At 41.0% G+C, this 18064-nt stretch overlaps 1 protein-coding gene across 1 annotated transcript in view; it reads right to left on the minus strand.

Annotated features, from left to right (window-relative positions):
- Nucleotides 1–18064, minus strand: part of LOC109623099 (uncharacterized) — a gene marked incomplete at its 3' end in the record, with an annotated part of 668880 nt that overhangs the window by 420307 nt on the left and 230509 nt on the right.

Consider the following 18064-nt stretch of genomic DNA (forward strand, 5'->3'; position numbering starts at 1 on the left):
AAAGGAATACTTGGAAGAATCTTTGGAGAAATTCTTGCTGCAATCATTTTACAAAATCCTGTAAAAAAATGGAAAGAATTGATTAATGTTGATGCAGGAGAACGGTGTGTGGCGGAGAAGGATGAACCACGAGCTTGTTGCACTTTACGGCGAACCCAGCATCCAGAAGGTGGCCAAAGCTGGAAGGATACGGTGGGCAGGGCATGTTGCAAGAATGTCGGACAACAACCCTGCAGAGTTGGTGTTCACGACTGATCCGGATGGCACAAGAAATCACCGTAGAGAGCCCGATGGGCGAATCAGGTGGAGCGTGACTTGGCGAGCATTGGGAGTGACCAAAGTTGGAGAGCGGTAGTTACAAACTGGCATACTATTGTTTATTATGCCTTATCTTAGATGTGATGTTAACCGTTATGTGTCCGACAAAATTTTTGCTTTTTTCTACACCGTGCTTTTCAAATGGGCGCTGGGTACCCGGGTACCCTGTCGGACACATAAGGGTTAAAAAAATAAATGTATGTATGTAGAGCTGTCGGGTGAAAATTGAAGGTTCAACAAGTGAATCTGGCATCATCATCAAGTGAATCTGGCAAAGTGAACATTGAACGGTTATGAAGAACAGTTCTGCAAGCTGATGCTTTGATGCGATTGCCTTCGGCATACGCAAAACGAGAAAAATGTAAAGTCGTAATTGGAGTGAAATTGAATCGTAAAACTTTGCGTAATTATTCGATTCCCAGTGCTATACAGACTGGTTATCGATAGTCTACTTCTTTTTGCTTCCATATAATGAGTCTTTGGCAAAGGTACGTTAAAATATATTCCAATTATTGGTTATTTTCCATCTGATATGACGGGAATTAGCGCATATGCCGAAGTTAATTTCATCTCCTGAAAAAACAAATTGTTAGGAAGGATACGTTAAAACTGAAAAAGGCCTAAGAACATCTTAACCCTAGTAGGATGTTGGGATCAATATGAATCAGACAGGATCTCTAAACGTACACTACGCCGTCGTGGTGCGCCTAGTGTAGCATCCCACGAGGGTTAATATTTGGTTATTTATCCTGAATAAAGTCATGAAAATCAGCTAATTAGCGTAAATAAATTTGTGTACTATCTGTTGTACAAAAAGACAAAGCATTATTGTCTATTTTACAGTCAAATCAACGTTGATCCACTCTTAAAAGTAATATTTGGCCGAAGACAAAACGCACTTCAACTTTAATTAATGATCTCCACCCATGAGAAAGCAAAAAAAACATCATCGCGATCAAAAGTATGCCTATCAAATGCTGAAGCTAATCTTTTGCATAAAATTTCTTGACCACCAGCCATCGGGGCAGAGGACAAGTGGAGGACACCACCACACCGGTTATCCGGACAGGTTCATCAATCAAACGTCCGTCATAGCGAAGTGTTTTATAAAGTTAACGTCGTGTTGTTTCGTATTCACCACCTCGTCGTCACGGGAAAGTGTTGATGAACAACAGCGTTGCTATCGCACTCTTCAACGAGTGGCGTGGCAAATCTCAACCGACCGTGGGTAACTAAGCCAATTAGGACCTCGTGTTGAACGGAGCGAGTGGATCATCGACACTCCGCGAACCGTGTGGTGTCTGATTCGCGCGCGCAGTGATTTTTACAGCACCTGCTGGAAATCTGTCAGATGCGCGATCACGTGGGTTGCAGATTGATTAGAAATGATCCGGGGTGGTGACCCTCTCCGGAGGGCGCGTCCTAATTTGACATGGATGAGACGCCTCCGTAATTTTGGTTCGAGAACTTCTGCAACATAAAAAAACTCGCGTTTCGACGAACACGTGCTCTTAATGAATTCACCGGAACTCACAGCGAGATCGAAAAATGGATCGCCCTGATTCAGTGCGCTTGTCGCCTTGGTAATTGCTCCATAAATTATTCGTAATAGACTTCGCACATTGTGTACGTGCTGCGGTTCCAGCACGACACGCAACCTCTTGTCCTCTTGTTGCTGGCTGGAGCGCAGAGTCCCCGATTGAGGTTACGACGGCCGATTTGTGTTTTATCACCCTAGGGCGTTCGAAGTCTGTTTTCCGTTATAGTGCGCGGAGGCACGCGATCTACACGGTCTTTCGGGATGGATGGATGGCGAAAAGCCATTTAGGAGATAACACGACGCGCACGGTGACCGTCGGACGACCAGCATCGCCGTTTGGCTATTGCCGACCTTCATCGTCGTGGGGTCGAGCTCACCACGAAATCCACCTCGAAATAGCTCTATGTCTCTTTTACGGCCAAATGGTGATGCTGGTATCTCAGTCATTTGAGGCAGAACTGCAGCAGCATCGTCTGGAAGCGACAGCTATAATGTTGAACCCCTTCTTCTCTGTTGATGAGCTCTGCGGGTCAGATTTATGACTCCGGTTGATTTCCACACGCGTGGCACGCGGGACCTTCCGATCGAGGCGAAGGGTGACTAATGGTGCAGAGTTCAAATCTGCTGGCTTGAGTTGTCGTCATCGCAGTCGTCATCAGCAAGCCACCCCGCACTTCCCGCCCGTCCTATCGCCGCGATCGTTCCATACTTCCCAACTGAAGTCTCTGAATTTCTTTGATTTATTGATCCGGCGCCGCCGCTCGACAGCTAATAAGTCGAACCGCTCCGGATCACTAGCAGCGGTGGTATGTCAATGCGACAAACTTGCTCCGTTTCTTGACGTCGTCGTCGTTGGTCGTTGTCTATGGTGACAACGACAACGATATCCAGAGAGTGCGCTGCGCACCTTTGGCTAAACGGCCAGCCAGATATGCGGCTGTTGTGCGGCACTTGGATCACTCTCTTCCGCACGCCACCGCGGCGGTTTTAGTGATTAATTTATTGTGCCACCGCCCTGGCTCAACTGTGCAGTGTGCACGGACGGGTCATAAGCAGTTGAAGGCGGCGGCCTTTCTTTTGCTGACTGTGGCGTACAAAACGAGTTTATCGAGAGATATCTTGGTACTCGAGGGCGCCATGGAACGTACGGTACGGTGTCCAGCCGGCGAGCTGCTTATCAAAGATGTGTGATCCCCTCATTGGATGACAACAAGAGTTTACGATATTTGCATCCTAAGATGCATTGGCGTAGCAAGGTTTTTATCTGGAGGAGCATAGGAATAGCATGGACGATTAGACGATTAGCTAGATGGAAATAACATGGAGGAATAGACAAGAGCAGCACCAGAAAGGTTTTCGTGAAATTGGACATTAGGCCGTCCCTTATTTTGCAAAATTTAGAAATGTTATAAGTTCGTTAGTGGAAAATGACCGTTTTAGCTAAAAAATGATCGTGTCAAAATTTGAAGTCCGTATCTCAAGGCTAAGTGGTCCCTCAAGAGGCCTAAAGTTGTCAAAAATTGTATAGGACCAAAAAAACATGAAATTTTTTTCGACAAAAAAAATACGCTATTGTACTAAAACCGGTGATTTTAGGACCCTAAAGGGCCAAAAATGTGCTTAGATTTGCGATATCTCTACTCGTTTCCAAGATATTGACACAAAACAACTGAAAAATCAGCATTTTTGACCATTTTTTTTAGATTCCTAAGGAAACTTATCTTATTTTGTTCAATAACTCAAAAACGAGTAGAGATATCGCAAATCTAAGCACATTTTTGGCCATTTAGGGTCCTAAAATTACCGGTTTTAGTAGAATAGCGTATTTTTTTTGTCGAAAAAAATTTCATGTTTTTTTGGTCCCATACAATTTTTGACAACTTTAGGCCCCTTGAGGGACCACTTAGCCTTGAGATACGGACTTCAAATTTTGACACGATCATTTTTTAGCTAAAACGATCATTTTCCACTAACGAACTTATAACATTTCTAAATTTTGCAAAATAAGGGACGGCCTATTGGACATGCACATTAGGCCATCCCTATTTTTGAAGAAGTTGGAAATGTTAAAAGTTTAATATTGCAAAAGGATCATTTTAGCTAGAGCTTGATTGAACGCTCGTGGATGCTACTCCACTATCGCCAGACCAGCTACACTCACACAAGGAACCAAAGAGATATCTGCCGGGGGCTAAGCAGGCATCTTCAGTGTGTGAGTGTTGGTGATCTCCTACTTTCAGGCGACACGTCAGGTTTCAGGTTAATATGGGGAAGGGAAAGGAAGTGATGATTGTAATCGTTTATATCCACAACAGATCGAATATACCTCTGCGTCTGCAAAAAATCCAAACGGATGTCGAAGTATTGGTGGGATATAGTTGGCAGAGGGTTCCCACATTGGTGCGTGTATGCCAGGCGTAAAGTGAAAGATTAGTGTGTTAATTACTCTGAAGATGATGTGCGGAACAGTGAGCTTGATTGCATATCTCGTAGGCGTAAACTGATAGATTGACACTGTGCCGTGAAAGTTGTAAGGAACGGAAACGCCCGTTTCTGTTCTAGCGATGGCAATGAAGATCTAAATATACACGAGTTGTATAGGTAGAGAGAAGGATGAAAACAAAGTAGGAGGAAGGGACGGGCCAGGGATTGAATACAGGACCTTCTGCATACGAATCAGAATCGGTAGCTACCAGACCGCCAAGTCCGTCTTCAATATTGCAAAATGATCATCTTAGCCTAAAAACCAAGGCCCATGGGGCCTAAAGTTCTCAATAATTGTGTGGGGAAATGAAATTTTTCGACGAAAAAAATACCTGTTTCAACTAACATCGATAATCTTATGGCCCTAGAGAAATCACTGGAGGGATTCCTGTAGAAAGCCGGGAACTGCTAGGAGTATTCTTGAAGGAATTCCTGATTGTATGGTTATTCTAAATGAATTGGTAGATGAACTTGTGAAGGGTTTCTTGGAAAAAGTTGTAAAAGAATTCCTTTATGAATTCTTGGAGAATATTCTGGCTCTTGATTCCTTTCTGTAAAATATCCTAAAAAACTCGATAGAAAATCACTGATAGAAACTTCTAGAAATCTTTGACGTACACTGACAGGTAAATAAAGTGCCCACCTCATCATTTTTTGAATTTCTCTGATATTTTTGATTGAAATTAAAGTAAATAAACAAACTGCATTTTTTTTCAAGATCTTTTTTACATTCTTCCAAGTTTTACTTACAGAACAATCATAAAAAAGAGTTCGACTCAAAGAATAAAAATCAATTGGTATTAAAGAAAAAACAGTGACCAAAAAAGTGCCCACTTCGAAAATCAATATAGTTTCGATAAGCTTCCATCGAAAGACCCCTCGATTGTTTATGTTTTGATATTTTGACATGGAACAAAGCCAAACGGCTCAAGTTTGCTATTGAGCATGCTGATAAGCCCGTTCTGTTCTGGAAAACAGTTCTCTGGACGGACGAATCGAAATTCGAGCTTTTCAATTGAAAGCGGCGTGTTCGTGTGTGGTGCAGATCGGGTGAGGAGCTTCAGGATCGTCACATCCAAGGCACGGTGAAGCATGGAGGAGGAAATGTAATGGTCTGGGGATGTTTTTCTTGGACGAGCCTTGAAGAGAAGTTTGTATTTCAGCAGGACAACGACCCGAAGCATACTGCCAAGAAGATCAAGTCTTTCTTCCGGTCTTGCCGGATCAAACCGCTGGAATGGCCTCCACAAAGCCCGGCCCTCAACCCCATCGAGAATTTGTGGGCGATTCTAGATGCCAGGGTTGACAAAACTGGCGTTACCAACATCTCCAACAATTTTAAAGCCCTCAAGTACGCCTGGGAAGAGCCTGATCCACAACACCTAAAGAACCTGGTGTAGAGCATGCCAAAGGGCCTGCGGCTGGTCCTGAAGGCCAAAGGAGGACACATAAACTATTACAACGCTTTTCTTTTACTTAAAATTATTTTCACGGGAGCCAAAATGAAGTGGGCACTTTGTTTTGTCACTGTTTTTTTTTTCTATAATACTTTTTTTTTCTTCGAGTCGAACTCTCTTTTATCATTATTGTTCTGGAAGTAAAACTTGAAAAGAATATCAAGAAAAAGTTTTAGAAAAAAACTGCAGTGTGTTTACATTAATTTCAACCAAATAAATGAAAGAAATTCAAAAAATGGTGAGGTGGGCCCTTTATTTGGCCTATCAGTTTTTTGGGTGCATCCCTTCAACATTACCTTCAGATAATTGAAGGATTTCTGAAATTTATTAAGGTACTTCTGACTAAATTTTTGAAGTATTTACAAAAAAAAAAAAAAAATTCTGGAAAAATCCCTGATGAATTCCTGGAGAAATACTTGAAGGTATTCCTGGAATAGGTTTTAGAGAAATCCTGTGGAATCCCTGGAGGAATTCTTAAAGTAATTCCTGGAGGATTTTCTAAAGGAATCCCTGAAGAAACTCCTGGAAGAATTCTTGTAGGAATTCCTGGAGGAATCTTTGGAATGTAGAGCATGTAGCATGTACAAATTCTCAGAAATTCATGGGAATTCATGGAATTGCAGGAATTCATGGGAAATTTGTGAAGAATTTTTAGATCTAACCCTGGAGGAATTCCTGAAGAAATGTCTCGAGCAATTTCTAAAGGACTCCCTGGAGAATTCCTGGAGGAATCTCTGTAAGAATTCCCAAAGGAATCTCTGGAGGATCTCCTGAAGGAATTCCTGGAGGAAATCCAGTAGGAACTCCTGGAGAAATCCCTGTAGGCACTGTTAAGGAAATCTCTGGAGAAATCCCTAAAAAAAACATCCTGGAGGAATCCCTGAACGAATTTCTGGAGAAATCCCTGGTGAAATCTCTGGAGAAAGTACTGGAGGAATTCGTTGAAGAATTCATAAAGGAATTCCAGGAAGAACTCTTTGAGAAATCCCTAGAGGAATTCTTGGAGATATTTAATGGAGAATTATCTGGAGGAATTCCTGGAAGAATCCTTGGAGGACTCCCTGGAGGAATTCTTGGAGAAATCCGTGGAGTAATGCTTGGAGGAATCTCCGGAGGAATTCTTGGACGAATCTTTGGAGGAATCACTGGAGGAATCCCTAGAGGAGTCGCTAGGAAAATTTATGGAGGAATCCCTGAAGGAATTTATAGAGGAATCTCTGAAGGAATCCCTGGAGAAACTACTGGAGGAATTCGTGGAAGAATTCCTGAGGGAATCCCTGGGAGAATTCCTCGAGGAATCCCTGGAAGAATTCCTGAAGGAAAACGTAGCGGAATTCCTGGAAGAACTACAGGACAAATTCCTGGGGGCATATCTGAATGAATTTCTGGGGGAATCTCTGGATAAACTCGTGGCAGAATCCCAGGAAAATCCCTGGAGGAACTGCTGAAAGAATTTCTGGAGGAATTCCTGCAGGAATCCGCGGAGGAACTCCTGGAGAAATCCATGGTGGAACTCTTGGAGGAATCCGTTGAGGAATTCTTGGGTGAATCCCAGGTGGAATCCCTGGAGTAATGCTTGGAGGAACACCGGAGGAATCTTTAGAGGAATTCATGGAAGAATCCCAGAAGGAACACTGGAGGAATCCCTGTAGGCACTGTTTGAGAAATCCTGGAGGAATTCCTGGAGAAAGTGCTGGAGCAATTCGTTGAAGAATTCCTAAAGAAATTCCGGGAAGAACTCTTGGAGGAATCCTTCTTAGAAAAAAACCGTAGAGGAATTCTTGGAGAAATTTAATGGTGGAACCCCTGGAGGAACACCTGGAAGAATGCCTGGAGGATTCCCTGGATGAATTCCTGGAGAAATCCGTGGAGTAATGTTTGGAGGAAATCCTGCAGAAATCTCCGGAGAAATGCTTGGAAGAATCTCTGGAGGAATCATTGGAGGAATCCCTACAGGAGTCGCTGGGAAAATTCCTGGAGGAATCCCTAAAGGAATTTATAGAGGAATCCCTGGAGAAACTACTGGAGGAATTCGTTGAAGAATTCATAAAGAAATCCCTAGGAGAATTCCTCGAGGAATCCCTGGAAGAATTCCTGACGGAAAACCTAGCGGAATTCCTGTTGGGATTACAGGACATATTCCTGGGGACATTTCCGAATGAATTTCTGAGGGAATCTTTGGAAAAACTCGTGGAGGAATCCCAGGAACTCCTGAGGGAATTTCTAGAGGAATTACTGCGGGAGTCCGCGGAGGAACTCCTGGAGAAATTCCTGCAGGAATCCGTGGAGAAATTCTACGATGAATCCCTGGAGTAATGCTTGGAGGAACTCCGGAAGAATCCTTGGAGGAATTCATAGAGGAATCCCAGAAGGAACACCTGGAGGAATCCCTGGAGGAACTCCTGGAGGAATCCCTGGAAAAACTCCTGCAGTAATCTCTGGAGAAATTTCAGGAGGAAAACCTGGAGGAACATCTGAAGGAATCCCTGGAGGAACTCTTGGAGGAATCCCTGGAAGAACTCCTGGAGCAATCTCTGGAGAAATTCAAAGAAGAGAACCTGGAAAAACATCTGTGGGAATCCCTGGAAGAACTCTTGGAGAATTCCCTAGACGAACTCCTGGAAGAATCCCTGGAGGAACTCCTGGAACAATACTTCCTGGAGCAATCCCTAAGAAATTCCAAGAGGAATCTCTGAGGGAATTCCCGGAGGAATCCCTGGAAGAATACCTGGAGGAATTTGTGGAACAAGTTTTAGGGCAATCCCTAGACGAATTCATTAAGGATTCCCTGGAGGAATTCTTAGAGCAATCCCTGGAGGATTTTCTAAAGGAATCCCTAGAGAAATTCCTGGAAGAATTCCTGGAGGAATCCATGGAGCAATCCGTGGAAGAACTTCTGTAGGAATTCCTGGGAAATTTGTGAAGAATTTCTAGAGTTACACCTGACGGAATTCTTAGAGAAATTTCTCGAGCAATTCCTGTAGGAATCTCTGGGGAATTTCTGTAGGAATCCATGGAGGAATTCCTGCAGAAATTTCTGAAGGAATCCCTGTAAGAATTCCTAGAGGAATCTCTTGAGGAACTCCTGAAGGAATTCCAGGGGGGGACTTTTGAAGAAATTCCTGTACGAAATTCTGCAGGAATTCCTTGAGGAACTGTTAGAGAAATGTCTGGAAGAATTCATGGAGGATTCCCTGGAGAAATTCCTTGGAGGAATTCCTGAAGGAATCCCTGGAGGAATCTCTATAGGATTCCCTGAAGTAATTCCTGGGGGAATTCCTGGAGGAATCTCTGTAGGAGTCCCTGGAGGTATCCCTGGAAGAATCCCTGGAGGTATCCCTGGAGGAATTCCTGGAGAAATCTCTGGAGGAAACGCTGGGGACATTCCTGGAGAAATCCCTGCAGAAATTACTGGAGGAATTCCTGGAGGAATCCTTGGAGAAATTATTGGAGGGATCCCTGGAAGAATCTCTGGTATGGTGGAAAACCTGAAGGAATTCCTGGAGGCATTACAGGAGAACTTCCTGGGGGCATTTCTGAATGAAGTCCTAGGGGAAACTCTGGAAAAACTCCTGAAGGAATCCGTGGAGGAACCTCTGGAGGAACTCCTGGAGCACTCCCTGCAGAAACTCCTGGAGCAATCCAGAAGAAATTCCTGGAGGGATCCCTGGAGGGCTTCGTGGCCGTACGGTTAGCGGCGTCAGTCGTCTAGGCGTTTCGTAAGCCTCGGAGTGTGGGTTCGATTCCCGCTCCAGTCGGTGAAAACTTTTCGTCAAACGGAAAATTCTCCACTGGGCCACTGGGTGTTTCGTGTGTTGTCCGTTGTCTCATGTTAGTTATCGTTCAGTCTGTGCAACCTTTGGTTGAAGACGGTGTAGTGTCTTTTTTTTTAATACCTGAAGTCTGCGAGTTTGACGGGATTTAAGTAAGGTGACCTATGCGCCACTCCTTTCGGAAACCACCTTCAAGTTCTTGGATTGCCCAGGGAATGGGTCTAATTACTCCCGATTAAAGATACAAACGAGTCGGCTGACGTCATACTTCGGGAGACAATTCAAGGGAAAAGGTAAAAGGACTTAGTTTCGAGGAGTCAAGGGAAACGAGACGATAGCAAGACAGTAAGTTCGCGAAATTCTATTATCTTCACCATCAGATCTGAAATATTTCCCGAGAGAATACCGCGAAATCTTCAAGGTCTTAGGGGCTCGTCTGTATCTCCAACCCAAGAGAGAGGTGACCCATTCGGCTAAGTTCAACTTCCTGCAACTTTAGAAGGGTCTTTGAGATGGGAATGCAACTTTAGAAGGGTCAGTGCACAATGCCGAGCGCGCAATTTCGCAAAAAGTGTTAGCAAGCACTATGCCTTTTGGGGCTGCAGTTCACATGTGCGTGTTGGCTGTAATGGAAACTCATTTAACCGTCCGTCTTAGGAAGTGTTCCTCGTGAACTTAAACGAACTTTCATGCGGAAAGCAAGTTTTGCTTATTAGACTGGTTCAATATACTACTAATACTTAAGGAGATTATTTTATAGAAAATTACGAGTGTCCAAACTACATACACTGTGGTGCATAATTGATCAGACAAACGCCGATTTTCATACAAAATGACAAAGTTTGAGATGTTGTAGCTATGGTTTGCGTTGATGGATTGAGCTCAATTTTTGACACGGAACTACTAATATGCTGAATTTTACGTATACGAAGTTCCAAATGTTTTCGTTCACAGGTTTGGGTGTGGCAAGGCGTTAAAAATGTGCAAAAGTGATCGGACAGTGGGACCCCTTTGATTTACACGCGTGCCGCTGTCCGATCACTTTTGCACATTTTGAGCGCCTTGCCACGCCCAAACCTGTAAATGAAAACATTTTGTACTTCGTATATGTAAAATTCAGCATATTAGTAGTTCCGTGTCAAAAATTGAGCTCAATCCATCAACGCTAACCAAAGTTACAGCATCCCGAACTTAGCAATTTTGTATGAAAATCGGCGTTTGTCCGATCAATTATGGACCACAGTGTATGTATATTCGTTACAATCTTTAGAAGAATTATTGGAGGAATTCCTGGGAAATTTGTTAAGAATGTCTAGAGTTACCCCTGGAGGAATTACCGAAGAAATTCCTCGAGCAATTCCTGTAGGAATCCTTGGAAAATTTCTGTAGGAATCCATGAAGCAATTTTTGCAGGAATTCCGGAGGGTATCTCTGTAAAAATGTCTATAGAAATCTCTGGAGGAAGTCCTGAAGGAATTCCTGGAGGAAAACCTTGCAGGAATTCTTGTAGGAACTTTTAGGGAAATCCCTGGAGAATTTCATGGACGAATCCCTGGAGAAGTTCCTGGAGGAATTATTGGAGAAATCCCTGGAAGAATCCCAGGAGGAATCCATGGAGGAACTCCTGGAAGAATTCCTGGAGAAATTCCTGGAAGAACTTCAGGAGGAATGCCTGGGGAATTCCTGAATGAATCGCTGTGGTAACTCTGGAGGAACTCCTGGAGGAATCCCTGGATCAATCCCAAAGTTGTAGTAAAACAAAAAGGAAATTTATTCCACGCAAGAATTATTCCTCAAAATCATAAACCCCTCACCCCTCCTGTTCCTACGCCAATGCCAAGATGGCAAAGATAACGTAGTCCTGGGTCGCCGAGACGGGTGACGTTGTCGCCCTCGTCGGTCGAGGTTGTGTAAACAATCTGCATACTAGATTAGAGCCGTTCGTACTCACTCGATGAAGTTGTTGAGTACTTGAAAACTAAGTACGTTGCGTTGCGTTGCGTGTTTGAAGCCTACGTGGGAAACGAAGGGGACGCATAGAGACGCAGGATTCCCCCGACGCGAACAGATCGCCCCATTTGCATATCAAATTTAGTGCTGATTACTTTTACGCCGCGGGCGGTCGGTCGGCAAACTGCTCTTTTGTAAAAACTGGATAAGTTGTGTTAGGTATGTGTGGTATGGAAATCGGTAATCTCGTTAAGTCGATTTTAATTTACAGCACGGTTTGCATTGGAAACTGAAAGTGGATTTGCATTTTACGGGGTGCTAGGTGGAGTGCGGGTGATTAGGTGCCGCAAAATTAATTCAATGGCGTTAGCTGCCTGACTTCAAAGGTTCTTCATAAGATTTATGTCTGTCTTGTATTGAGCAATAAACCGATTATTAGAGCAAAATATCACCACGTAAATGAGAGTGATGTTTGAAGCTTTAATAGCATGCATGTCGCTTAAGGGTTGATTCAATTAATGGAATAACAAAAACCACAAGTTTTAATACTTATAAAACTAAGAATGTGAGCTTTAGAAGATACCAACATGAAATCAGACTAACTATTAGGACGTTTTAAAGAACTACACATTTTTACTAAGCAGAAAATGTGAGTGTATAGAAAAATATAGATATAGGAGCAATTTTGTATTTTCGGCCGTTTTGTTCTCTTCGTCATGGGGTGTTTTTTGAAAGCTTTTGATCTCAGAGTTGGTCTCAAATTCTTCCTAACCAAGCTGAATTATACGACCAAGTTTCAGGAAATTTGGCCGAACAAAACATCCCATGACGAAGAGAACAAACCTGCCGATAATACCCATCGTCACACTATATCTCAGGGAATATTTGGATAACTTACGTCTAGCAATGCCAAAATCCAAATGTCAACGACATACCTGCAAAGAAAGAAACAAAGACAGAAATTAATAAACTTCATTTTTTATAACTGATTTGATTGATCAAACTGATCATCATTCAAGTGGGTTATTGCGTCGGCACATGTCCGAATAGGTCAGCATCTAATTCCGACAACGCAAACAGTAGCTGCCGGTAGACCACCCGATGACCATTGCGATCAAACGAGCAAACCCACACGTTGACGATCGATGCCTACCGTTCGTTGCTGGCAACTGTGCGCGGAATCGCCCCCTACGATGATTAATACATCTAACCTCGTTGATTGGGTCAATACGATCGCGTTCGTCGTTTTATAGAAGGTAGGAACTGCCGCGCACCGTCAACTTAGATCAACATCAGCGATCGTTCGGAACCCTTTCCTTAAGACTACAGTTTGCTGGTCATAAAAAAAAACTAAACAAACGCAAACGTATCGCACCGATCTTACTTAGTCACCATCACCGCCACCACCACCCATGGAGCAGATTAGGTCAATGTAGGTAGCAAGCGAATTAATATCCCTGCGCCACCGCCGTAGGGCATCTCCGTTCGATATCCGCGTACCTACGATCAATGTGCGATCTGGCGCTGCGCTGGTGCGGTAGAGTTATCCACCCGGGGAGTGCAGAGGTCAACTCACTGGCTGGCTGCTGGAGGAGGGTATTTCAAGTTGGTTCAAGATCGATAACGATGATTGCGGCGGGATGAGATCATTTGAAATGAAGGAGTAAAATGTGCCCAGTCATGACGATGATGACGATTAATGCCGGGGATAAACTTCTCGTTTGGTGCTTGTCTTTAATGAGAAAAAGATTGTTTCGGTTCGGGTTGACTCGGAGAGGTGCAACTAGCAAGTCTACATATTTGTACGAGGAGGACAGACAGGGGATCCCGTCACAACCAAATGGAAATAAGTTTTAATCGCGGTCGTCTTCCCTGTTTGTTTACTTTTTACTAACTGTTAAAAGGATACCATTTTACATAGTGATGAATCTTAGGAGGGTCTACTGTAAGGGTTTTGAACAGAATGTTAATCAAGAAGATGTAGAAATACCTAGAAGCATTCTGAATAAAGTCTGTAGTATCTATTATACAAATCGGCGTTAATTTGTCTTATCATCCAAGTCTCAGTCTTTTCTTTTGTTGATAGAAACTTTACGTTATCTTTGCATCTCATTTTAGCTCTTTTGTGGTAAACTGAAAATTATGGGAAATTCACTGAGGTTCTTGTCTGTTATTTGGTTTTGATTCCGGGGACTAGCAGGCACATGTTCAGTGAGTGAGTGCTAGTGCTGCCATGGTAAAATCAGAGCTGGTTACACCCCCTCCCCTCCCTTATACTGATATGCCTCAAGGAAATAACTTCACTATTGCGCCTACTTAAGAATTATTCTGGGAAACCCCCACACAGAAAAAAAATATGTAATTAACATTCAGCGAGAAATCATGCACATAAAGGGAATGCTAGAGTTAGTGCACTTTTACATGTGATATAATGTAAAATTACATTACCATCGTGTAAATTTCCGCCAACCATCGCGTAAACCATCATGGACTCCAACCGGTTACGCAACTATTAGCGGAAATTTACACGAACGTAACGAAATTTTACATGATATCTCATGTAAACATGCACTAACTCTAGCATTCCTTTTATGTGCATTATTTTTCGCTGAATTTTACATGAATATTTTTTTCTGTGTACCATGCATTAAAATTTAATGGAATTTTGCTGTAACTATTGCGAAAGGGACATTCTTGTTCGATTTCCTTTTATAGGTAGGCTCAGTGTACCAGTTATGGCTATAGTACCTCAAATTCGCCATAGCTGATTTTCAACATTTAACGATGCAAATCAACAAGAAAAAATATGTGAACGAAAGATCACGTTCATAAAAGATGATAGCAATCATTCAAACTTCCTATTTTGCTCAAATATGATAGAAAAAAATAATTTTCCTTAAAATTTCGGCATCCTTGCACCCTATTTCGCCATAGTGTACCAGTTATAGCAAATCCCATAAGGAATGCATGTAAATAGTGCGAAGTGGAACCGAAATTACCAAATATGTCCATAACTGGTACAGGGTTCCTATCATTGGCACACGCCGTAATAAATAGTAAAAGTTGGTTTGGCTCAGGTTTTATATTTTTCTTGTTAAGTATGAGAACAAATCTATCGTTTGACGTATCGATGACATTCGTCGGTCTTCTTTTTATTTTTGTAGAAGTAGTTTTCCTTAGGTAGTGCGATAACTGGTACAGGCACCCTACTTGATGCAAGAATTTTTTTTTAAAACTTCTTCAAAATTCCGAATCTTTGAGGATTTATTGAAAAATTGCTGGAAATTTGATGGAAATAAGAATCTTGCAGGATTTCTCAGAACGATTTTAGTAAGAATTCCTCTAAATATTCGTCTTAGTATATTTTGAAAATGCGTTCCTGTTCATGGAATTCTGAAACTTTTCTTCCATGTATTCCTCCAGAGATTCTTTAAAGAATTCCCGGTGGAATGGTACTTCTTTAGGAGTTTTTCAAGAAATTTCTCAAAAGATGAATCTTCAAACTGGTTCACGGGTTTCCTCAGAAATTTCTTCCGGAATTCCTCCTGGCATTCCTTATGGGTTTCTATAGGGATTTCCTTTAAGGATTGCTACATAAGTTCATGTTTGTATTCTTCATATATTTAGGAAGAATTTCTCCGGACATAATGTCACGATGTTTTTCCAGGAGTTTTACTTTGAAATTTCTCGGAAAATTCTCCTAGAAATGTGTAGAGAAATTCTTCTAGAAACATCTGCAGAAGATTCTCTAGGAATTCCTCCAAACGTTTTTTCAAAAGATGCAATTTCAGTAGATTATCAGATGTTCAGAGGAGGTTTTCAGAATGTTCTCTAAGGGTTCCCTTTACAAATGCAGACGAAATTCTAGAAACATTTTCAGAAATTATAGCTTGAATTTCAGAAGAGATTCCATCTGGTATTAATCCTTTTATTCAAAGATTTTCACAGGCATTTTTTGAAAATTTCTCTACTAAATTCTCAAATGATTTGAGTGGAAGTTCCACCACGATTTTTTATTTCAGATACTTTTCCAGGTATTGCTAAGGATATATATTCAGATTTCCTTCAGAGATTCTTCCGGGCTTTTTTTCCAAAGATTTTCTCAACAATTCCTGCAGAAATTACTCCAGAATCCTTACTTTTTTAAAAGAATTTTTTGTTCAATATCTCTCCAAAGAAATCCTCCAGCATTTTATTTCAAGCCTAACTTTACCAAACACCGTTTGTAACATATGTAAACAAAAAAAAATCTTTTGAGGCACTGAATTTCGTTAAGGACTATTTGTATCACTCACTTTTAAGGATGATTTGTGAAAAAAAACTCGGATTTTTTACGTTTCTGAAATGCTCAATGTATGAGTTTCTATGGGAACAGCGAACTTCCCGTTCGATTTTCTCCGTTCGAAGATTTTGTTAGACACGGTGTTTGAGACTTGATTTATTGTTTCACCGAAATCTCCTATGATATTTTTCAGAGAATTCTTCAGAGATATCTGAAGGAATTTTTAAAAGGATTCCAGCACCTTTGCCTGCGATTCCCAAAAACATTTTTAAAGTAATTTCTTTAAGAATTCCTCTTTAGATTTCTCCATGTATTGTCATGAAATATATGCTCTTTAGGTTTTTTTAGAATTAATGGGGTAAAAAACATGCATGAATTTCTGCAGGAATCACTAAAGGAATTTCTTAAAGCTTTCTTTGTAGAGAAGTTTTGAAGAATTTCTGAAAAACTCAATGGAACACGCAGAAAAAACTATGTTAAAATCAAAAATATTTGAGGTAAATTCAAATAAATTGTCAATTTGTTCAAGCAAAAAAATAACACTGTTTGAAGCAAATTGAACGTCACATTTGAAGCAAATACAATCCATGTTTGAAACAAAAATGCATCTTCTGACAGATTATGTTAGAAATAAATGTAAATATAGTTGTTTTTTTGGGGCAGGTTGGCCCTACGGAAATATTTGTTTTCCCATTAAACTTATAAAGTCATTTCCTTCGCAGGAAAAACCCAACTCCCGGGTTGTACTTTCAATGCCAACATCATGTTTACATCTATTAGATAACATACGCTTCCGAAAACAACGGGATTTCGTGGGGACTTTCGGTGAACCTTGCCTTTTTTGCAGGAGGAAATCTTGTTTGATGTTGCAGCTGGAACTTGTGAGTTTTGTTTATGTTCTCGACGGCGGAACGGGGGACTCCTCAATGGGTATTGTGGAAATAAATATGTAATTGAGTTAGTTTTAAAAATTAAAATTTTAGTTTTAAACATTTTATCAGTTAACTGAATAAACATGAATATTTTGGTTTCAAACGTACGAAATTTGTCTCCGTGAAAAACTTTTAAACAAATCCCTTGCTGGAATTCCTAAAGCAATCCCCAAAAATTCTGGAGAAATCTCTAGAGATAAATATATCTCTTAAAAGGAATTTCAGGAGAAACCTCTGCAGAAATATCTGAAAGAAATCCTGAAGGAATTTCTGAAGAAAACTTCAGTAGAATCCCTGTAGAAATCTTAGAAGGTCCCTCCGAATGAATCTCTGGATTCAAAGAAATTCCTTCAAGAATTCCCAGAAGAATTTTTCAGAATAGAATTGTTTGTGTAATTTCAGGAAGACCTTCTGAAAAATCCCTGGAGAAGTATTTGAACAAATTTTGCAGCAATCTCTCAAGACACCCCAGAAGATGTTTCTGATGGCTAATAACAATTTCTAAAAAAAAAACAATTTATGAATTTCTGCAGAAATCACTGAAGGAATTTCTTTTAGCTTTCTTTGCGAAGAAGTTTTATGAAGAATTATGAAGAAACGCAATGGAAAAACTTATAAACATTTTTAACCCAAGCAACACGCATGTTATAATAGAGTTACGACAGCGCAAGTTTTGGTTGTATAGAAGTTTATTTTACGTAATTCTAACATTGTGTTGAAATAACGTAAAATAAACTTCTATACAACCAAAACTTGCGCTGTCGTAACTTTTATATAACATGCGTGTTACTTGGGAAAGTAATTCCTTTAAGAATTTCTCTTTAGATTTCTCCAGGAATCACTTAAAAATTTGTCAAGCATGTATTATCTTGAAATATATGCTCTCATACTTTTTTTTTGAATTAATGGGGTATCTTAAGATGTTTCCTTAGATATTCCCCTAGGTAGTATCCAAGGCTCAAGGAATTGATCTAAACATAAATTTAGAAATTGCTTAAGAATTTTTTGTTCAGAAATTCCTTCAAACAATTCCAAGAAATTTTCTTGAAGTAACCAAAGGTATCTCATAAAGTTTTAAGGAACTTGCTGAAGTAATCCTGAAAGGATTTCATAGAAATTCCTTCAAGAATGCCTTAAAGAACTCTTCAGAATTCCTTCAAGAATGCAAAGAACTCTTCAGAATTGTTTGTGCAATTTCAGGAAGACGTTCTGGAAAATCGATGGAGAAGTATTTGAAACAATTCTGTAGGAATTTCTCCCAGAATATTTTCTCTGATGGCACTGCAACAGCAATTTCTAAAAATAATTCTGCAGAAATCACTGAAGGA

The sequence above is a fragment of the Aedes albopictus genome, chromosome 1 (assembly GCF_035046485.1).
Source record: "Aedes albopictus strain Foshan chromosome 1, AalbF5, whole genome shotgun sequence".
Lineage (NCBI taxonomy): Eukaryota > Metazoa > Arthropoda > Insecta > Diptera > Culicidae > Aedes > Aedes albopictus.